The sequence below is a fragment of the Callospermophilus lateralis genome, unplaced genomic scaffold (genome assembly GCF_048772815.1).
Source record: "Callospermophilus lateralis isolate mCalLat2 unplaced genomic scaffold, mCalLat2.hap1 Scaffold_94, whole genome shotgun sequence".
Taxonomy (NCBI): Eukaryota; Metazoa; Chordata; class Mammalia; order Rodentia; family Sciuridae; genus Callospermophilus; species Callospermophilus lateralis.
The window spans coordinates 5,100,870-5,125,927 of record NW_027517559.1 but is presented as its reverse complement, the minus strand read 5'-3'; the positions used below and the strand labels follow the sequence as shown (position 1 = coordinate 5,125,927).

Here is a 25,058-nt window from a genome sequence, read left to right as displayed (position 1 = left end):
CATAAAACTCAATAAATTTAATCTTTTAATTTTTAATATATAGATTATTATATTATCATAGTTAAGCATTTTGTTAACTATAAAATGTTTGTCTTTATATACTGAGGCGTAGGAAATTATTTTCTTGACATTTCTTCAAAATTATTATTTGTCATATGTATATTCAATATTTATTAATTTAATGGTTAGTGTGATAAATTTATTTTTCTAATATATATATATATATATATATATATATATATATATACATATACATATATACATGTACATATGTATGTATAGTGACTTTTTAAAAATTTGTGTTCATATGAATAAGGTAGGTAAAGAGGTCAGTATATTATGATAATTGTGCAATAAAAACTGTTATTTGGTGTGTGCGTTCATGTAAGAGTTATTAGAATATAATATAAAACAAAATTGTCTTAAAATACTTCCCATGAAAGAAAATCATTATAGTAATGAAGAAAGAGACAAATAGGTCATGGAGCATAGTAGAATAGTATAGAGGCTCAAATATTTAGATTATATAAAAGGGTATCTCTAATCATTTGGAAAAACACCAGTATTATTTTATGTTGCAGCCTCAGTTAGCTAGTTAGTCATTAAGTAAAAACAAAAAGGACCATGCTTTACTTCAAAAAAAAAGAAAAACAACAAATGATTCAAAAAATTCATAACAATATGGAAAACTTGAAGTTTTAGGAAAAAATCAGCATGCTAGGTTTTCAAAATTTATCAGAAAGAAGGGGACATTCTAAGTCTAATTTTAAAAATGGAAAAAATAAATTAAAGGACAGACTAAATTGCCTACAGTGAACCTCAATATATATTTACTTAATATATAAGGAATGGATTTATTATTTTAATTTCAATTTTATTACTATAGAGATATTTTATTATTACATGTATAAATAAAATAATTGAAATTTAAAAACTAAAACAATAATCATAGGGTGTTTCCCATGGCAACAACAAGTAGCAAGAATATATGCTTCTATTTATTATATCAATACTAACATCCTTGGTGATTATTAGTTACCCATCCAAATAATGTATGACATAAAAAGAAAAATCTCCTTGACTTAAAATCTGTCAGTTTTACCAAGTGGTTTCATTTCTTTGGACTGATAGGAACATTATATTCTGGAAAGTCTGAGCTCCGGTTACTACATAACAAGTTAAATGATTATGAAGGGTCATAAGGTCATGATGTAATATAAAAAATATATGTACTTTAATTGCCAAATACTCAATTTCAATTGTGCCTGCTTGATTTAGGTTAATGTTTTGTCAAGTTTTGCAGGTGAGTGTTTTGTATATTCTCAGGTAATCTTCAAAAAAAATTTTTAAGTGTATGTGCATGTTTCAAAGTTTCAGTATATTTACCAAGGCCAATAAAGAAAATAAAAACTAAAAAAACTTCTCAAACATAACTATCAGTGAAAACTGTATACATCTCTAGAGCAACTGTCAATGAATGTCATATATAAGCTCAAGTTTTTGCTTTATTTAAAAAATCATTGTTAAGTATATCCATTTAAATGAATTGATAAAAATTCATGGAGCTATAAAAAGGCATCTCTAGCAATATGGAGACAAAAGGTTAATAGTGAACACAAGTAGAAGAAACCATTATCTAAGAGGTATGAAGTATGTCTTTCTGAGTAAACAGTTTGAATGCATACATATGGATATGTCATATTTGATGTAGTTTGAGTTAGATATATATTCCAATTCTTAAATTCATGGAGCAGTACATGTTTGCAAGGTTAAGAAAGCAACTATGATTATCCTAATTTAAAAGTTTAAGGTTATTTATAGGATAATGCAAGGAAATGAAATTCATTATCCTGCAAAGTATGCAACAAACCATTAAATATAGTGATAAAATCAATTGACACAAAGAAATGCAATTATGTTACATTCATGTAAAGCCTTCCTTGAACTAATTTCCAAATATCAATCATGAGCGATATTCATAATATAAACATCAAAGAAGCACTTATGCTTTTAAAAAGCATCAACAAGTTCATACTATCTCACAAAGAGGGCAATGTTAAAACAGAACATCATAATTGTGGCTGGTAATCTCTAATCATCCAAATCTCGGAGCTCAATTTTGTACAACAAAAGCAAAGAAAAAGAGCAATTGCCATTTCATCAGAAAAGGGTATTTTACCATCTCTCTAAAATGTGATGATTTATTCTTAATTAACAACTGATTAAGCAGTATTTCAAAAATTTCTAACACCACACATGACTAACTCGTAAGCAATCAGGCATTAGAAGAAAACTAAAATCAGGCATATCATAAAGTGTTGATGATCTACACCTGCATTACACATCTGTTCAAGTTTAATTTGTAGGAAAAATAAACTAATAATTCATCCATCATTTTGTAATGTTACCTAAAATATTTCTTAATCATTGTTTTCTTTTTTAAAAGCCAGTTCATAAGTAGAAAAATTTAAAAAGAAAAATCTAAAATTGGAAAAATATTGAAAAATTCCTTTGAAATAGATTGCATATAAATAAATAGATTGCATATAATAAGCAATGTTAATAATGTGGTCCTATTTTTCACTACATAACATTTTTAGGAATTAATATTTAAAATGTATTATCTATAACAGATTTCTTATTTTAATAAGTCTCAGATAAATTTAATTGACAGAGATAATAAGAGCTCAAAACATCATTTGTAATTCTCAGGGAAGATATGCCTTCTTAAGAGAGACATTCATACATTTATATAAACATAAAATAATTTAGAAAGTAACATATAGCTTCCAATTCTATAGAGGAAGAAACAAAACAACAACAACAACAACAACACAAGTGTTTTGTTTGTTTGTTTGTTTTCCTTCTTGCAAAGACATGAGTGGGAAAGGTGCCAGTTAGAAAGTGGGGGTTGAACAAATCTCTCCCACCAACAAGTTTGTGTGAATGAACATAGAAATGGCTCCTTAAAATAAAACAACCACATAAAGCTTCCAAAGATGTCTCATTAAGTATTTGAATTTTGGTAGGAACAAATATAACAGGTTTTCTTTCATTTCTGTTATTTATAATCAAAACTGCTTTCAAAGAAGGGTGAATCTCCCATCAATCATATTAATAAGATATGATGTTCAGATTTGGAAAATCGAGTTGAGAAGTGGTAATCTGCTTGGCATGCCAGAAGGGAGAAATTTGGACTGAATACAATCTTGGATTGAGATTCTAGCAGAGGCTATTTGTAAAGAAAAGCAAAGGTCAATGACACTGGGATCTCAAAAGTTCCAAAAGAGATTTACTATTTACCAAGCTCATGAACATTTGTGTGAATTTTAGTATTTAATATTTTAAAAGGAGACTTCCTTCATATCAGACATTTTGTGATGTGAATGAAGAACTATTCCAAGAATAAACCTATGCCACTTCTATCCTTCACCTGGGACTGGTGAAATTGGTAAGAGTTGGTGGTCTATCTAGCCATATCTTGAAAGGTTCAAAGTAAAATTATATAGATAACAACAAGAAAACAACTTCCCTCCTACTCCCATAACCCCAACAAATTTGCCGCAGTCAGGCTACAGCAAAATAACTGAGGGGTGACGAACAGGGACGAGCAGATTTGCTCCCATCCTATAATAAAAAGTATTCAGTAATAGCCTTTTGCTGCAACTTTTTTCCTGATAATCCTTCTTCTTCTGAACTTTCTTTTTTTCTGACTAGAGTTTCTGGGCTTTTATCAACACATGCCCTAACTATTCTTGGTTCCATTGGGGTGCCTCCTTTTTTCAACAATTTACTTAACACCTCTTCCATATTTTCGTCACAAAGACAATACAACATTTCAAGACAAAACAACACACAAACATACTGTATCAGGAGTGGGAGCCTTTTCCAGCTGGATATTTCCTATTTCTTCTTTTAGAGTCTCTATTTCCTGTTTCAAATCCTGAACAGTTTTCTCCTTATTAGCAACTTTGAGAACTTCAGCTTCCAGAAGCTCTTCCACAGACTTGATCTTTCCATCGATTATTTTACGGAATATTTCAATATTCCTTATGATTGGGAAAGAATGTCAAGATGGTTTATGCTTTTGGCAAGATGCTTTGGCTGTGCAGTCATTGAGGATACCTGGCACCAAGGATTTGGGGGCCAACAGAGGTGAGGCAAAGAATCTCACCCCCCACACACTGGTGCATAGGCCTATCCACAAGTATGGCTATAAGCTGGACCGGTAGTCAGTGATGGGTATGATCCAATTGCAGTGGTACCAACCTAAGACAGGAGGCTGACGCCTAGAGGTCAGCTCATCCGATGATGGGAAAGTACCGTATGTTGAATTGGACAACCTAACAGACACAGACACGGTCCCTAAGCCACATTGCTTGTTGCTTAATTAAACAGAAGGGGGGAGATGCTAAGAGCCATAGCCAAGTAGTAATGATGCATGGCATTTTTGGTTGAAAGGTGATGCCAGGAAGCCATTGAGATGATATGATTATGTTAAGATGTGCATTCAAATGGATATTAGACTCCTGCTGTCCACCTTAGCCTGCTTTGGGACTCCTGGAGAGTTCCCATTGGTTGGGGAAGTGCGGTAGGAGGAAATTCCAGAGAAGGGATTTGCTGTTGGTGTGGGCCCAGGAGAACGCTGCGTGTGGAGGTCAGCATATTTCAAGGGAAGCATACAGGGCATTGGCAGGAGTTTCAAAATAAAGTTTGTTCCTGTTTGAGTGGCTCGTGATTTTGTGCCCAGCCAGACTGCGGCACAAATTAAGCCTGGATTTAAAACACACATTAATTTGAAAAAATAAGACATGCTTTTTGAATTAATAATTGAATAAAATATGAAGAAAAATTGCCTTAACAGAAATTGGCAAAATTAAAGATCATCCTGTATTAATCAATCCTGAAATTCAAAGCTACTAAAGATAACCATGGATTATAATATACACTAAGATCAGATAAAGTAAAACAAGACATTGATATCAGTAGTAGGACACACCCAGGTGTCTTAAGTGAAGGTGCTATGTAAATGCAAAGACAATTACCTAAAGTGCTTTATTTTTTCATCCGCAAGAGAATATGTTTAAACCATGTAGAAACAGATACCGCATATGAAGAATGTCTTCTAGTGATAAATGGTTTTCATTTTATGCAAACTTCTTGAATTACATTTGGTGTGTTCACAAATATATAGCAAGCTTCTTAGATACTGGCAAAAGAAAAGTACAGCCTATTCAAAATTTTTCCATTTATATAAAATGTACAAATGACTGCTCAGAAATGCAATAACTTTATTTTAGTAATTCCATAGTCTCCAAGTTTCAAAGTACAGCTAGAAGGGATCTCAAAGGAATAATTTGATCCAGTATTAAAGAAAAAAAATTGTTTCAACTATTCCAACAGTAGGATGCCTATTTCTTCTAGTGTATTTGTGCTTATTCAGAACTACAGATCCACCACTAACCATATTTCACCTACTAACCATCAAAGTGTCTGTATGTAATACATGGATTATTCCCAGATTCTATTTCTCAAAGTTAAATATATATTCTTTGGCTCTTTTTTCATAGAATCAAGTTATGGAGACCTGGATTAGTTTTGCTACTTTTCTTCAGAGGCATGAGATTTCTTCTATGAATTTTTATATGAAAACCCAGAGTATCCCAAACTGATAGATAGTAACCCAAGTTGCATGATCAGGAGCTGTCAATGCCACAGTGTTCAATTAAAGAAAAGTTTTTCTCCAGGCTTCTTTCTTCCTTATTGTTCTGTTCTCCTGAATGTGAGAGAGGTGTTTGCCTTAGGGCACTCCTTTGGGACTCCTCAAGAAAACAGTTTCAAATGGAAATGAAGAGGCCTAATCTGTGCCTTTGAAGTAAAGTGCTTTGTAAAAGCTGTGTCTGAATCAGACTCTTGGCCCTGTGTGTGGCTGTGAATTACAGTCTCAGCACCCCAGGAAACTCAAGAAAAATCCCATGTGTCCATACCAATCTAAAAGAATGAAAAAGAAGTGTACTACTGGATGAAGTCTCTTGCCTTCCTCTGGTCAGGCTCCTGACCCCTATGAAGTCAGAACAGGAATCCTCTGGGTCAAATGAGTTGTTGCAAGCCCTCCAGTAACTAGCACACAGTGTTTGGGTTTTTTCATGAGTCCAGTACACATAAAGAATCTACCCCTGGCAGGCAGGAGGCCTCTAATTTGACAAGCAGAGCAGTATTAACTACAGGCCCATTTTATCTATCCTGTTTCTCAGGAAGGGTGTCCAGGCCACCAGGACATTTGGCATATGATGGGCATGAGAGCTTTCTTTGCACACCATCTAAGACTTCTCACCCTATAGAAACCCTCAGCCAGAATGTTATGATGAATGTCTGTATGGAAGAAGATGAGGGCCATGTGGGAGTGTTTTTGTTAGAATAGTGGTCTTTTGTGTGGTGGTTGGAAAAGATGACTGGGTCCACCTCAGCTTGAACTCTGGTGTGATGCCATTAGAGACTGAGTTCTGGAACTGATCTCAGAGAACTATTGCCATGAATTGTGTTGGGGTTTTAGAAGGCCAGGCATTAGAGGAGCATTTGGAAATTGAGATGTAGGCCGAGGGTGGCTTTCTCCACAGCACTGGGAATCTCAGCCAGGATTTCACATGATTTTGCTGTGAAAGCCTTCTCAGCTACAGTTGAGAGCCAAAACTCACAGGAACCTCATATTTTAGACCCCAATGGGCCTGGATTCCTGTGACCTTTTGTCACTCCTTGGGAACCTTGCCTGCATGCGATCTCCAGAGCTTTTACTAAAAGGAGATTCCTCAACACTCAATGGCTCCTGAATGATGTAAAACCCACAGTGTCAACTTCTTCATTCTTGAAATATTGCTAGGCCAATACCATGAAGTTTTTGAGAATCCCAAGACCAGAAATTCCTGGAGAACCTTTAGATCTCCTATTGCTCATCATGACTGAACCAGCGAGTGCCATTTTAGACTGAGTGGAATTCATGACCGTGGTGAAGAACAGAGAGGCCAGTGAGTAGGAGCCAGCAGGGAACTGGACCTGGAGCAATGGAGTGCAGGTGTGTGGTCCAAAATCTGTGGTGGGCCTCTGGGCTTCTGTCATTGGCTTCCAAATGACATGTGATTGACAAAGTGTAGCCAGGAGACCCGAAAATATAAAGGCATGTTGTTGTGGGGAGAGGATTTGGTGCGATGCTCAGAAACAAGTTGCTATGCTCAAGTGGGAAAGATATATGGGGTAGCAGCCCAGTTTGTGTTTTTGCCTTCAGACCCTGACTCACACCATGTGGCAGATCTCCCTCCAGCACTGTGTCCCGGTTGACCTTTTTGTATTTCAAAAACAAACATCAATTTTCCAGGGAAGCTGTAAGATATGCCATTAAAACTGGGCAGTGAGCCAACGGCTTCACAATGCACCCAGGGAGACATTCATACCACAATGGCCACAGTAACCTGCATAGAGAGGATTCAGCTCTGCTGCCTCCTGTTCCTATTGGAAAATAAGAACCCATCTCCTCCTCTTCACATCGATTCAGACCAAGCTTTCATAATCTCACTACAAAGGAATCTAAAATACAAAGCTATATTTCTAGTGGACGAATGTCAGAGGCAGACAGTCAAGAAGTCATTAGGCCAGCAGGGTTCCATGTTTGTGGAATGTTTACCCTGTCCTCAACTTTTGAGATCTCTTCTGCCACACCCAGGTTTGTGAGCTCCTCAGAATTTCCAATTCCAGATATTTATTCACAGATTTTTTTCCTCTTCTCCTCTCATTGTGTCTTCTTTAGGGTGATAGTAATGTCCAGGCATTGTGGTGGATGACAGAGGAAGATTTTTATGTGCCATGTGTTCCCATATGTATTAGACTCATTTTCCATTTTGCCATTTGAAATATTGAATCTCTGACACTAACCCATCACTTTCTAGGCTCTGATTACTTACCCTAACATCAATAAAAATAATCCTAAAGGAATAGAAGTACAGGCATTTGATAGGAGGCATGGTGTATACTTGGCCTTGCCTTTTGCTTCATCAGAGATACATATTATAAAACCTGTGACACATTTTTCTCATTTTACTTCTCCAAGAATTTTCAAAATCAACAAATATGTAACTTCCTGACTTCCTGTCTCTGTCGCCTGGGTCGCAATGTATATTTTTATATGCCTATATATAATCTTACTGCCATCACAGTTATATTTTTGAGAGTTCTCTCACTTTGGTAAATACGAATTTCATGAAGAGATCACTGCCCCCCAATACACTGAGGTAACTGAAATTTCAAGCTGTGGTGAGCTTTATACTTCAACAAGTTAGGCATGAAACAATGTAGAGGAAAGTGAATATTTTGGGTACATATGTGAAGGATATGTATCCCCTTATGAATTTTGATTGGCATACATACTATTACATTTTAATGTATTAAATATATATATATATATATATATATATATATATATATATATATATATATATATTTAGTATGAATTTGCAAACATGAACTATGTGTGTCATATACTTATACTACCTTGATTCTTTCATGTCCATCTGTGTGGATTTATAATCAACTTTTCAGGAGATTTTTTCAGAATTATCCATTTTTTGACATACATATTCATTTCGGAATACTCAAAATGAACTTCAGTGAATATTGAGTAACTACCCTAATATTTCTACAGTAAGAGACCCAGTTTAACATCAATGAAAGTATATTCATATGGGACATGATGTGTATTTTTAATTAAATTTTTATTCAAAATTGTTATATTCCTATTTCTTCAGTATATATCCATCATAGGATGTATCATTTCATCCACAATTCACAAATTGATATTCATATGATTCACTTTCATTCACTCCCTGAATCAGATCCCATGCATTTCTCCATGTTGCTTTACTTGTTTTTTCATGAGATTTCTTTTATATCACATAACTTTTGAATTCCATCATCATTTTCAAAGCAAAACTCAAACACAGTTTGTTATAACTAGTAACCCTAATATTACCACTACATGTATAACTACTTGGATTGAATGTTTGTATGTGAATACCAGATTTCATGTATTTTTTAAAATAACAATTAAATCCATTATTTTAATAGTAACCTGTTATATGTTTTTATTCACCATATGGTCTATTCATGCATCATCTCTATATACATAAACCCAGGGAACACCTATTTTTATCCCCAAACTCTAAATGATAGGGTTTCAAAACATGCTCCCAGAAATGGTGGAAGAAATACGCATGTCACCTGCTCCATGTATTCCTTTCATCACATCATGTTCTGGACACAAAATGCAAAACTCACACTTATCTTATTCTTCTCCCATAGCCTCATTATAAAAAGAGCATGGATTACTAAAATCACCTACATCTGCATTGCCTATTGTTGTCAAATTTCAATCTTATTGTGAGTATACACTTGATTCTTTCAAAAATAGTGTGTTCAACTACCCCCTGTTGAAATTATCCCTGATCTTATCCTCATTTTGTACTTTGCCTGATCTCCTAACATCCTTATTGATATCTATTTCCCCAAGTGACTTGTTATAACTGACTCTTCATGTGTGCTGACATTCCGATTTACACTTTAATATAAATTCATTGGATTGCAAAAAGGGCCTTTGGTCCAAATCCTAAACTCACTCTTCTTCCTTCCCCTACCCTGGAATCCTGCCTACTCTCTCTATTTCACTGCAAGTTCTCTTTTACATTCAGTAATCCCAGGTACAAGATCTTAGGCCATTGTCTATGGGTTTAGAGGATTCATGTCTGCAGAACATAATTCAAAACTATGTATCCAAATCAAGGGCCCAACAAACTTGTGTGCTTCATATCTTACCTAGTTTTCTATTTTCATACTTACATTTCACCTTACATTTTTATAAATCTCCCAGTTGCCCAAAACCCGTAACAACCAGCAGAATGACTTTTAACCTGAATCGAACATGATATGACCCTTAACCATACTCTGTTCCCTCAATCTATTTTCACATAACAGCAGGTCCTGAGTTAATCTTGCCATCCAGGTATGTAGGGAATCCTACAGCTGCTGAGAATCTCAAAGGTAGCTGCAGAAATGATCCCTGGAGCAAATGTAGGCAGCTAGGTAGGACCTGTGAGGTCTAAAGTCATCTTCCATGGCCAACAACCCAGTCAGGATGAAGGGATGAGGCTGAGTCAGCCTCTCTCTTCTCAATGCAGGGAAGATGGACACAATTAGGTCTGTGTGGATTACTGCTCCCGGGCTCCTAGGTATATAGACCTTTATGTCTTGTGAAAATGTCACAGAAAGGTGGGGCAGCCTCCATCTCATGGGACCCTTGGAAACAACTGTTAGGACAAAGTGGTTGCCAAGGCAGTGACCTCATTCACTTCCCTGAAGGAAGTGACCTCACCTCACTTCCTTGGAAATGGAACTCTCTGAACTTGGGATCCAGGAGGCGAGGCATCCAGAGGCAGTTCCACTCCCATTGGGCTCACTTGATTGTCTGTACCAAAGCCAGAGTCATTCTTTGTTGGTACCTAGTGATGTGTGGATAGCCAAATGCCTTGAATGGTCTCAACAGGGGCCTTTCTTGAGAAAGAAGTGTTGGCTCATTGCTGGCTTCTGACAACTACACAGAGATGGCCAAGGAGACCAGAGCTGAGACAGGACAGGCCACCGCTGAGCAATGTATTTTCACCCACCAGGCAGAGGACAAAGTGGTTAGATGCAGACCAAATACACAGGTGGTTTGTGTACCTCAGTGGGTGTGTGTTTCAATTTGTCGTTTTGTCTTGTGTTGTGAGAACATGAAGGAAAAAGGTGTTTTTTGTTGTTGTTGTTGTTGGTTTGAAATGTACTGTTAACTAGTGAGCCTTTTTATGTCAGTGGATCCCACTGGGTTTGTGGTTAAAGAGATAAACAGAAGAATGCAGCCATGAATATGTCCTGTCTAGTGGAAATCATTGTAGGTCTCCTCATGGCCAATTTATGAATGGACTGCTGCTTGCCTTGCAGATAAGCAACACCTACCAAGATCCTAAGTTCCTGTATTCTTCCTGAATTTTGGCCACTCTCTGAAGGGGTTCATGGTTTTGTGTCCAAGATGTGTACCACATTCAAGCTCTGTGACATGGCCATGGACTGGATTGCTGAAGGGCATGCCCAGCTTCTGAGAAAACTCAAAAATTAGCATGACTGGTAAGGATCTCTCTGGAGAATCACTGCTTGGTTAAATAGTAACCCAAGTGCATGATTAGGAGCTGTCAGCTCCACAGTGTTCAATTAAAGAAAAGTTTTTCTCCAGGCTTCTTTCTTCCCTATTGTTCTGTTCCCCTGAATGTCAGGGAGGTGTTTGCCTTAGGGCACTCCTTTGGGACTCCTCAAGAAAACAGTTTCAAATGGAAATGAAGAGGCTTAATCTGTGCCTTTGAAGTAAAGTGCTTTGTAAAAGCTGTGTCTGAATCAGACTCTTGGCCCTGTGTGTGGCTGTGCATTACATTCTCAGCACCCCAGGAAACTCAAGAAAAATCCCATGTATCCATACCAAACTAAAAGGACGAAAAAGAAGTGTACTATTGGATGAAGTCTCTTGCCTTCCTCTGGTCAGGCTCCTGACCCCTATGAAGTCAGAACAGGGATCCTCTGGGTCAAATGAGTTGTTGCAAGCCCTCCAGTAACTAGCACACAGTGTTTGGGTTTTTTCATGAGTCCAGTACACATAAAGAATCTACCCCTGGCAGGCAGGAGGCCTCTAATTTGAGAAGCAGAGCAGTATGAGCTACAGGCCCATTTTATCTAGGCTGTTTCTCAGGAAGGGTGTCCAGGCCACCATGACATTTGGCATATGATGGGCATGAGAGCTTTCTTTGCACACCATCTAAGACTACTCACCCTATAGAAACCCCCAGCCAGAATGTTATAATGAGTGTCTGTATGGAAGAAGATGAGGGCCATGTGGGAGTGTTTTTGTTAGAATAGTGGTCTTTTGTGTGGTGTTTGGAAAAGATGACTGGGTCCACCTCAGATTGAATTCTGGTGTGATGCCATTAGAGCCTGAGTTCTGGAACTGATCTCAGAGAACTATTGCCATGAATTGTGTTGGGATTTTAGAAAGCCAGGCACTAGAGGAGCTTTTGGAAACTGAGATCTAGGCCGAGGGTGGCATTCATTTTAAAGAGAGCATGGATTACTAAAATCATCTACATCTGCATTGCCTATTGTTTTCAAATTTCAATCCTATGGTGAATATACGCTTGATTCTTTCAATGATAGTGTGTTCAACTATCCCCCTGTTGAAATTATCCCTGATCTTATCACTCATTTTGTACTTTGCCTGATCTCCTAACATCCTTATTGATATCTATTTCCCCAAGTGCCTTGTTGTGACTGACTGTTTATGTGTGCCGACATTCCCATTTACACTTCTTCTCTGCATGGTCATAAAGATTTGCAGGGAATTGTTGGGCGGTATGCTAGGTAGGACTTTTGGGTTCAGGTGGATGTGGGGCAGCTGTTTTCCTGTGGACAGTGGCTGCTTCATCCACAAAAGCAGCCTGTTGTCCCCCACCAGAGCTGTACAGAGTGATGACCTTTTAGTTTTATTATCAGGACCATGAGGCTTCTAGCAGGGATCACACCTCCCTAAGAGGTTGTAAGGAAACTCTGTGAATAGAAATCCACATAGTGGTGGAAAGATCTCAGCCCAGCCATCCCTTGGGAGGTGGAAGTTAAAGGTTAATTTCACTCAGTTGGCAAAAAGTTTGAGGGAAAAGATCATTTTCATAACGTTTCTTTTGGCTGGAGATAGGATAAATGGGGCAAAGATGAATGTGCTTTTATACATTGCGCTAATTGGGTTAGATTGATGAACGTGGTTACATATCCAGGGCACAATATGAGGTACTTTTGTATGTACAGATTCTTTTACTTTCCACTATAATCTCAGAGGGTAGACATCATCACTCCCCAGATCTTACAGATGGGGAACTGAGATGTGGATAGATTGAGGAGCCGCCCAGATCACCCAGATGGTAAATGGCAGAGCTAACATTTGAACTGCAGTCTTGTGACACAGTCTCTGATTGTGGCCAGTATACTGCATTACCTGGACATGCATGGAGGGTCAAGATAGTATGGCTGGATATGTTCCTGAGCTCTATGGCATTCTGTGAAGCAGTGTCCCACTGGGTGTAAGTCATCAATTGCATTTCATCACTTCCAGTAGCCTCCTGGAGGGAAGGGTTCTATTCTGTGTCCTGGCACCCTGCTTGATGCCTGCCATTTAGGACCTGTATCCATTTGCAGATCTCCATGTCAGCAACCTGGGTCAGAGTGGAACAGGAAGGCAGAGGGCTTCAAGTGGTCTCCATGACTCTTGTCAGCTCTTATCAGGATGAACAGAGGTAATGTCTTGGATCGTTGTTTAGGGTTCACTGAAATCAAAGCTAAAAGATGATCTTAAAAAAGAAAAGCACTCATTTCTGATGTGTTTGGTTGCTCTCCCTCTTTATCATTAATGTTTTCCTTTTTCTGGAACCATGTACAGGCAGCCAACCTCCCCTGCTCCTCTGTAAAAGTTAAGCCAGCAAGGTGTTTGGTTATCATTGCCAAATAAATTAATTGAGAACTACTATTATCATCTTAAAGCTTAATTCTTTCTCTTTGTACTTCCTGGATGCTTATAGGACATTGATTCCTCTCCAATCTGCTGGGCTTCTGCAGGAGTTCCAGATTTTTCTCCCCACTGTGAGAGTTTTGTGCGTTGAGTGCAAAGCTTCAGATACCAAGTGCTTAGTTTAGCTGCGGTTTGTCCACCGAGGGTTTCTGTGTTGGAAGCTTGCTCCTGAGTGTGGTGATATGGGGGATGGTGGAACCTTGAAGAGGTGGAGCTAGTGGTAGTTCACTGAGGACACTGCCCTCAGAAAGGGAGACCTGAAGATGCTGCCCTTAGAAGAGACTCTGGTTAGTTCTTGCATCTTGAGAGTCATTATGAAAGAGTAAGACTTCTCCACAGTCTCTGGCTTCCTAGCTCATCATGTGATCTCTCCTTTTTGCTTGTATTCCTGCAACAATGCGATCTGCCATGATGTTATATAGCCAAAGAAGGAACCCTCATCAGAGGCTGAATTAATAAGAACGTCTGATTTTGATTTTTTTCAGCTTCCCAAACTGTAATATATAAACCTCTTTTCTTTATAAAGTACATAGCCCACAACCTCAAATACACGGGTCACTGGAGGAACCCAGAAACACCATGGAGGAACCCAGCAACACCATCAGGGTAGTGCCCAGGACACATTATCCATCAGATCTCTCATCAGACAAACCAGAGGGAGCACAGGGTTGGACATCTGCACCTCCACCAGCACAGTACTAACACCAGAGATGGGAGTTCAAATCCTTCCCACAAGAGTAAAAGGACCTCTTCCCCAAGGAACAGTAGGCTTATTATTGGGACACAGTTCTTCTACTACAAAAGGACTTATGATAAGTCCTGGGGTAATTGATCCCAATTATGAAGGTAAAATAAAAATTATAGCTAGTTCTCCAAAGGGTATATCAGTGATTTCACCAGGAGACAGAATAGCACAGTTATTAATAATACCCAGCCTACATGATAAATTTTCCAGTAGTACAATAGAAAGAGGTTACAGGGGATTAGGCTCCACAGTTGTAGATTGGTCTCTGCTGTCTTTAAATTTAGATTCTCGCCCAATGCTAAAACTAAATATTCAAGGATATGAATTTAATGGGCTACTGGTCACATGCAGACCTTCGCATCATATCTCATCAAGAATGGTCAAAACATTGACCATTACAACAAGCCAGTCAAACACTTTGAGGCCTAGGAGTGGCAACTATTCCCCATAGAAATGCAATGGTGTTAGATTGGAAGGATCCTGAAGGATGTGAAGGAACTATACAGCCATATATATTGGATCATCTTCCTATAAATTTATGGGGATGAGTTGTCCTAGATCAATTAGGTTTGCAATTAACAAATAATAGCAATCCAAATGCACCCACTATTAGGGCTAGACAAGATTTTAGGAAAGAAAAAAGATTAGGAGAACAAGAACAAGGTATAGCAGCACCAATTCAAATAGATCAAGGAATAAATAGACATGGATTGGGTTTTCAGAAGGGGTCACTGAGACAATAAAAATTACTTGGAAATCAGAAAGACCAGTATGGGTTTCTCAGTGGCCCCTGAGTAAAGAAAAGATACAAGCAGCCCATGACTTGGTCAAACAGCAATTAACGGAGGGACATATGCAACCTTCCATATCTCCCTATAGTACTCCCATTTTTGTCATTAAAAAGAAATCTGGTCAATGGAGATTATTGCAAGATTTAAGAGCCATTAATAATGAGATGCTTATTATGGGACCTGCTCAATCAGGGATTCCCCAATAGTCTGCTTTGCCAAAAACCTGGTATGTTTTAGCTATAGATATTAAACATTGTTTTTTTTTTTCTATTCCAATTCATCCTGAGGATAGTCCACGTTTTGCATTTACTATCCCTGCACTAAATCATGAAGTTCCTGATCAGAGATATGAATGGAAAGTACTCCCTCAAGGGATGGCTAACAGCCCAACTATGTGTCAAATTTTTGTTAACAAAGCAATCCAGCCACTTAGAAATCAAAATCCTGAACTACAAATATTTCACTATATGGATGATTTATTATTAGCACATAAACTTAAAAACACATTGCTAGAATATTATGCCACACTTACAAATTTAGTAAAAAAAATATAATCTAGAGATAGCAATAGATAAAGTACAATTAAATTTCCAATTAATTATTTAGGAGTTCTATTATCTTCAACCATGGTGCATTCACCAAAAATTCAAATACAAGTAGATCAACTCAAATCACTGAACGACTTTCAAAAATTATTAGAAGACATAAATTGAATAAGACCTTATCTAGGCATACCAACGGGAGAGTTGGGACCTTTATTTGCTATCCTAAAAGGTCCATCGGATCCAAATTCACCCTGCATGTTAACGCCTGAAGCAAGAAAGGCATTAAAAATCATTGAAACATATATGGAAAATATTCATTTGGATAGAATTGATATAAGTTTGCATTTATTATTTATTGTAACACCAACAAAAAAATATTCCTACAGGAGTATTCTGGCAAGAAGGTCCATTATTGTGGATATATTTATCTTATTCTCCTAACACTATTCTTATTAGGTATCCTGAGGCTGTAGGACAATTAATACTCAAAGGAATAAAAAGCAGCAAAGGGAGTGTTTGGAATTTCTCCCAATAAAATTATTACTCCATATACTATGGATCAAATTGTTGAGTTAGCTAATGAGTGAAATACTTGGGCAATAATCATTTGTAAATCTAATATTCATTTGATAACCCCTTACCATCTAATCCTTTATTGTCTTTTTGGTCTTCGCATCCTATCGTTTTTCCAAAAATGACAAGAAAAACACCTATCATGAATGCTCCAAATATATTCATTGATGGGTCAAAAAAATTGTACAGCAGTAGTAGTTACCCCTGAACAAACTTTTACATTTTCAGTACCCAAACAATCAGCTCAAAAGGTAGAGCTTAATGCAGTATTACAAGATTTTGTGATGTTTAAAGATTCTGTATTTAATTTATTTTCTGATAGTCAGTATATAGTTAATGCTATAGTGTCCCTTGAAGATGTTGGTAGCATTTCCCCTTCCTCTACTGTTTTCTCTTTTTTTTTTCACTATACAAAGTCTAATCTGGGACAGAAAAGATCCATTCTTTATAGGACATATCAGGGCACATACAGGATTGCACATACATAGTCTTCATTTTCTCCCAAATTTAATTTGCTCAGTTATACCTCAGTGTTGTATCAGTGCTGTGTACCTGACATAGTGCTTTGATCTTATCATACCATTGTAGTGACCTGGAAGAGATTTAAGAGTCCTTTCTCTTTTTGAGTTTGAATCATAGCTTTGATGTGGTCTTTCTTGTTTTATGTTCTTGTTCCTAATGTAAAAGTGTTTAACGCTTTTGGTTGTTAGGGTAGTAGGGGGATAAGGATTTAACTAGTTATTCTTGAATTGCTTTTACAATAAACCAATTTTATAATCTTTAAATCCATCAACTTTATATATATAGATTTAGTTAGGGCTTCTTAACTCTACTTATGATTGATGGAACACATTGATTTGGAATTTCAGATCTTCCAAAGCACTATTTGTTGCAATATTATTTTTTAAATAGAGTGCCTTTTAAAAATAACATAAGGAAGTGACTGTAATACAAATAATGTTGATGTTTTAAGTTCTACTCATTTTAGGTAGATGCATTCTATATAGGACATGGCAGAAAGATGAAAAGCAACAGTAATTGTGTATTCAGAATTCATACCAATCAGTGGTGAAACAGTGCAAAAGCAGGAGGCAATATCCATTGATTGATTTCATAGCTTTTGTATGTCTGAGAAATGAGTGCTCAGATGAATTTTATCTTTTCAAGCATGTTTTTGTAAGAATTGTGGGTGTGCCTATCTTAACATTTATTTTCTGTATTTTAAAATCAAATATTCTCCACGTTTTAAATGTTTTATATTAGAGACTTCTCTAATGCACACTTGTCAGATATATATATCTCCAATGTACCAATATTGTACCTTTTGTTTTTAGATGTTAAGCAAATGCTCATGTTAGGTACTTACAAAAATTGTTACATTATGTTTTCTTATGTAATTTATTTTTTTGGTTAGTTTATGTGATCCAAATATATTCTTTCCTTAAAAAATCATGCTAAAATAAGTAGAGCACATCTAAATTTACATTTAAATACAAACGGAATTCTAATTTAGTGACCTGAAAAAGTATGGACCTGTCCTTTAAAAAGCCCCCTTTCCAAAATTAGTTATCTCTCTGCCTAAATTGTGCTTAACAATGTTTTTTAAACTTAAATATTCCGAGTTAATGTGCATATTAGATTACTTAAGAATTACAATAACATTTTATTTATTGACATAAAATTGCTTGAACAATTTTATGGGTTTTTTTTTTGCCATCCTAGATATGTTACTGTAGTTTAATAAATATTAGCCAATTTGGTGTGGAAGTTAACTTATATATGAGTGTTGTTTTAAGAATGTTGCTTTACATTTCATGCAAAACTATTGATGATTTTGCCATTTTTAAGTAGAAAGCTTAGGACTTTACTACAGCAATTTAAAGTTACCTCAGTATGAAATACAAATAGCCTTACCTGTTATTTCTTGTATACTCAGTATGGTATTGCTAAATTCAGTGATGTTTTGAAGTTTAAAAATTATTATTCCTGAATCTATGTAAATGCACCTGAACCGGTATTTAAAATAACCCCCATGGGAACACACTTTCAGAAATACTGTATTCCATGGAGTGTGGTGGTGCACCCATGTAATCCCAGCTACTGTGAGCCTGACTCACAGGTCATGTCAAGGTCAAAAGGGTAGAATTTAAACCCTGCCTAAGCAGGGTTTTGAATTTGAGTCCAGCCTCGGCAACTTAATGAGACTTGGTTTTAAAATAAACAGTTAAGAAAGGTTCTACAGGGGTAGCTCAGTGGTGGAACAACCATGGATTCAATCCCCAGTATTGTAAAAAACACAAACACATTCCATAAACATTTGTCTTCATATTTTTCTAAATATGCAACTGTTGTAACCTCAGGGCAGGCATGTTTAGAACAGTATTTTCTGCTAGATGAACAAGGAATTTCTGAGTTGTGAAGCTTCCTAAGCTGCTTGTTTTAAGAATGTAGAGCTTGGGTCCGAGATTTTGGCTCAGTGAGCAGAGCGCTTGCCTAGCATGCATGAGGCACTGAGTTCAATCCCCAGCACCATATAATAATACACAAATAAAATAAATGTATTGTGTCCATCTGTAATTAAAAAAGAGAAAGAATGTAGACCTCTTCATGAGTCTTGCTGGATAGGCCTCCTACTTTTTGTGCCATGGTTCAGTGGTTCTGAAGCCTATCTGTGAATTAGAATCACAGTGGGACCTTAAAAAAAATCTAGGTACATTAAAATAGATCCTGATTTACAGGGTATGGGGTAAGGACTGAGAATTGTTAGTTTTTAAACTGTTACCCAGGTGGTTTTAATGTGCATCCATGGGTAAAAACTATCATCAGCCTTGGAGGAGAATGTTAGCAAACAGACTCAAGGTCTTTTGAGTTTTAACACTCAGCTCACTTCTCCCCAGACCCCAGCGGCAGACATAGGAGAAGCTTCCAGGCTCTGAGTCCTACACCTTGGCCCAAGGTTATCTCCAAGAGATGGCAGTACAGAGGATTTCATCTAAACTTATTTGTGTTTTCTTTAATAGCAGGTAATTTATGGAGGTACTGAGCTATATACTTGCTGTCAGAATCATGTTTAATTTTCCCCAAAACCCTACAAAGTAGTTAGAATTATAATTTTATAAGGAGAAAACAAAAGGGCAGAATGAACAAGGAAAGAAATATGTCCAAGCTTACACAACTAGTATATGGTAGAATTTAAACCAAAGCAAGTCTGACTGCAGCATTTACATGATTCACCTTCACACCAAGGGAACCCAATAAGGATATTCTTGATATAAGACAGGGAGCAGAAATGAAGGTTGGACTTTAGGGAGTAGTGGGGTCTGGGGAATGCAGAGACTCATTGTCACTCAGCTCTGGCCAGTTGTTACCAGGCCTGGACGTGATCCCCCGTATAGATGAGACATCTCATTTCCTAGGAAACAGTATAAAGAGTTTGAAATTTTAAGCATGAATATTTTACAACTTTAAAACAAGCCATTCAACCTTTATTACAGACTACGTTCTCCTCATTATTTTTCATTCTTGCTAAAGAAAGCTCTAGCCAAGACAGAGGTGCTGAATGATAGCACAAATAATACATTAAGCTTTCTACTTTCTTGGTGAGGGATTGATATTTCCCATAGACAGGGTCTATACTGACCTATACTTGCTCTTTATCTTTCTTTCTCTGGAATTGCTATAGACAAGTGTTCTGGGAAGTCAAAGCCGAGCTATGAATACTGAAAAACCATTATGTTCTGAAGGTTATGATGTCAAGGTCAAGGCCTAGTTTCCTTGCCATCTCTATGGTCAGCAAGAATGAGAATATTATAATGTCACAGACAGGTTTTAAGATATAAACCTTTAGCCAGGCTAGTGATGGAGAACTGTAATCCCAGCTACTTGGGTGGCTGAGACAGGAGGATCACAAATTCGAGGTCACCTGGGAAAGTTAGTGAGAGGCACTGTGCCAAATAAAATAAGTTTCGGGGTATACTTGGTGGTAGAGCATTTGCCTCACACGTGTGATGTCCTGGGTTTTAACTCAAGTACCAAGAATGTTGTAGATATAGAAACAGACACACACACATGCACATTCACACACACACACACACACACACACACACACACACACACACACATACACACTCACACACACAAAGCAAACAAAAAAGAAAAAAAGACACAACTCTAATCAATTTACTGCAGAGCATAGATTTTGCTCTATTTTCTTGTATCATTTTCTAATTTGTGTATATTAATTAGGCATGGCTGAGAAGCATGATTAATGTTTCTCTAGCATGTATTCATTCAGTAAGCATGTAGGCTGAGAAGCATTTTAGAACTTGGAGAAATATAGCATTTGTAATTTCATGGGGCATTGCTTAAAATCTGACTTGATCAGATGTGGACCTTTTCTTTTTTCCCCTGGGTACTGGAAATTGAACCTAGCTAGTGGTACTATATGCAAGGAAAGTGTTCTACCACTGAACTACATTCCTAGCCCTTTTTTTGAGACAGTGTCTCCTGAAGTAGATTTTGAGCCTTTTTATAAAAAGAATTTCAGACTAAAGAGTGTCAAAAGCAAATTTTAAGACATTCATTTCTTTTTCATTATAATGCATTAGGTATTTTTAAAAAAGCAGTGCAGTATGTTGCAACAAATATATCATAAGTGGCTATAAAACTACAGGATCTGAATGTTGGAACTTTGATGTTGAAGAGGACAAAAGCTTATTTCCATAACCGCTATAGCAATGGTCCAGATTCCTTTAGTTTGGGTTATTCATCTGAACATAATAGTAGCTGTCTTCTTGTTAGCAGAACCAAACTTTATTCTTTCAGGGGATATAGGGGGCCATAACTGGTACCCTACAAAAACAGATGCAATGTAATTAGTTATTCTTAAGGAGGAACTTCAGAGAAACACATTTCAGTTGAAAATTCTAAGGTCATTAAAAATTGCAGTTTTTAACTTGAAGGAAAATACATATTTGAAGAATATGAATGGCTTATTTCAGAACTCGAGCCATTTGAAAATAGTGTGGATTATGCTTAGAAGAAAATTTCAGAATGTTCTGGATTTTTTTTAGTAATGAAAAAACAATGATTTAAAGTGGTTCTGGATTTTTAAGTATTTATAGATTAATGTTATAACTAATAATTCTGTACAAATCTGCATCTTTAAATACAAATAGTTTCTCAAATTAAAACCTTGCTTTGGCTGTATTTTCTAATATTCACAACCTGTTTTATTGGATCATCCACCTATGCCAGGATGCCTTTAGAATTTATGACTGAGAATGATATATTTAATTTGTAATTAAATGTTTCAATTTGCAGTTTCTTAGAATACTACCTCTTGCAATTACTTTTTTGACATTTTAGACTGTTACTTCACTTTAGTAGCTGTTTATTGAATATTTTATACAGTGCCAAATCACCATGGGAGCATTTGAATATTAAATGATAAATAAGCATTTTATCTAATATGTTCTATCAGTGAACTAATTAAGAGAAAAATGTCTGGGTTAAGAAATTAGGAGAAATATTCATGGAGAAACTGGTCTTTGACTTAGGGATTCAGAGATGGGTTGAATGGTATATAGACAAGTGGATGCATTTGTTAATCAGTGTTTAACTTAGATATTTGAAGAACATGAATGGCTTATTTCATAACTTGAGCCACTTGAAAATATTGTTGGATTATGTTTCAAAGAAAATTTCAGAATATTCTGTAACACTGATGATGACGATTGAAGGGAGAAGTGATTAGAGTGACTGTAGGAAAGTAATTTAAAGATAATATTAAATTAGGTAATAGATAATGTTTGAAAAGGCAAATTAAGGACTGTAGAAATTGTGCATAGCAATTGTATTTATCTTTAAAATGAGTATTACTCAGTAATTGTCAACTGGTTCTGGGTGATTCCATTGATAAAGCATATTTCTAATGGATGTGTTTGCTCTGGTCCAAGATGATAGACAACACTTAACTGCCTCAGAAATATGCCACTGCAGGTGAAGTGGCGTGATCACCACTATTCCGTTAAAGAAGAAAGCCTGTGTTAGTCCAGGTCATCTTGTTTGCATTTGGCAGACATTACACCCTGGAGTGGATAGAAAAACAAAAGTTCAGTTGTTGTAATCACCTTAAATTATATACTGGATATATTATTTTAAATTTGGGAGGGTAGAGTTATAAGAGGAGGGTAGAGAACAGAGGAGATTCATTGATTGCAGACTTTATGTTTCAACTGGTTGGTTTCCGTATATATAGAATGAAGTATCTTTCTATACTTAAAGAAGATAAGGCTGGTTATGAACTATTGTCACATTAATAGTGCATTAAAAATTGTTGGAAAGATCAATTCAGAAAGAAACCTTAGAGAAATAAAATATTTGCATACTGTAAATTTAGCGTGCCTGTGTTAAGCATTTGATTTTATTATCTAGTGTTGTGCTAGATTCTGTAGACAAATCAGAGAAATAGATTTAATGTTGGTCTTGAATTTTATCAATAACCTAGCATTCCTGGCTACATTTTCAGGGAGACAACTTCACCATAAGGTGGAGGCAGTGAATTAGCACAGGTAAATGGTATGTTCCAGGCACAGTCAAATTTAGGGGTAATTAAAAAAAAATAAAGAAATAAACTATGAAAATGAAAAAAAAAAAAAGAAAACATAACAACAGAAATAGAAAGTTTCTCTGTAGATTTCCTAGGGGTTAGTTCCCAGAAGACATTTTATACTAACAGTTCTATGAAATTTTAGATAATTCCACGTGTGTATAGCTCTACCTAACACTGAATTTTAAGCATGATGAGGGGAGGGGCTTTGTTTCCTTTGTGTGTATGTGTGTGTGTGTGTGTGTGTGTGTGTGTGTGTGTGTGTGTGTGTGTATGTGGTGCTCGGGATTGAACCCAGGGCTCTATACATGTGAAGCAAGCACTCTACCAAGTGAGCTATGTCCCCAGCCACTTTGTTTCCTTTTATTTATTTCTTTTCCTTTTATTTCTCTTTTTCTTCCTTCTACAGTCTTCTCTTATTTCCCATTTTAAGACTGATTACTTGATGAAGTCTTTATGTCTACTGCTCTCCAAACATAGGGATGCCTAATAAATGTTTTATGAATAATGAAAGTATACATTTAGAATTATGTAAAGCCAAATAGAATTTACATGGCATTTCATTATTATGTTCTTTATCTTGAATACAATGACTAATATTTTCTTTTTATAAGCCCTTTTATTACTAGTTTTAAGTTTTTTATTTTCATTAATATGAATCACAAACAGAATATAAGGCCCTGATTTGAAGACAATTGATGATTGTCCCTTTAACTTATTTTTGTATTCCAAAAAAAGCCATATGCACTTGATTATGTAATACTGCAATTTGAAGATAGTTATCTTTGCACAACAGATCAAATTAGTTTGTATTTTCACTGTGTTTCATTATCCATGCTGAACCTATTTAGAGAAAACTTTATTTACATGGAAAACTTTCAGAGTCAACATGAGTGAAAAACTATTGAGTTGTTTTATTAGATATGTAAATATTTACTTAATCATTAATAACTTAAATATATCTTAGTGGATACGATTTATGATAAAAATTGACATGATCACTCATGTTTATAGCACATAATGAAACATAATTTACTTATTCATTCACTATTTGACAGATGTTTATGTTGTTTCCAATTCTTATCTATTATAAATTAAAGCTTCTATGAATGTTCCAACATGAATCTTTGCTTTGATGTATATTTCTAGTTTTCTTAGGTGAATTCCAAAGAGTGAAATGGATGGGTCATACAGTAACTATATATTAAACTTTTTAAGAAGCAGTTTCTTTAAAGAGGTCATGCTTACTATTTTACCTTCTCAGCAACAATGGGTGTGAGTTCTATTTGTTCCATATCCTTGCCAATGCTTGTTATGTCAGTGTTTATAATTTTAGTTCATGGTATTTATTTAGTGGTGTCTTATTCTAATTTTCATTTGCACTTTTGATAACCAATCATCTGAAGCATCCTTTCATATACTAATTTCTATCTTGTTCTTACATTTATAAATTGGGTAGCATTTTTTTTCTAGTATTGACTTTTAGTATTTTAAAAATATTGTACATAAGGAAATGGGTGTGTGTCTATGTATGTATATATATGTGTGTGTGTGTGTGTACATGTGTGTGCGCATGCGCATATATATGTATATATGAATGATACTGATGATACTGTAATGCAATCTGTGCCCCAAAGGGTTGTTTTTCATGACAAAAGTTTTCAATTATGATAAAAGCTGTTGCACATGTTTGTCCTAAAAATATTTGCCTATCCCAAGATCATGTTATATTTTTCTACTTTTTCTTATTCTCTAAGTTCTATATTTCCACCTTATTTATTTAGGTCTGTGATAACACTATGATTTTTAGTAAGGAATGAAGCAGGAGTTGAGGAGTATTTTATTTTCCACATATGAATATACACAGCTCTGACAACGTATATTAAAGTGACATTTTTAAGCCTAGGAATCATCTAGTTTGCACTTGACAGATATTCTGTTCTATAGATTTGTCTATTCTATGTGCTTGCTACGTTGTTTTGATCATATTACCTCTGCAATAATTCTTGAAATCATGTTTTCTAAGTTCCTAATTATGTAAATATTGTTTTGACCATTCTAGAGCTTCTGTTTTTCCAATAAAATTTAGAAATGCTTGTCAATTAAAAAAATAACCTAC

At 36.0% G+C, this 25,058-nt stretch overlaps 1 pseudogene; it reads right to left on the bottom strand.

The window, feature by feature from the left end:
• Window positions 1–25,058, bottom strand: part of LOC143641289 (ephrin type-A receptor 6-like) — a 208,329-nt pseudogene that overhangs the window by 137,575 nt on the left and 45,696 nt on the right.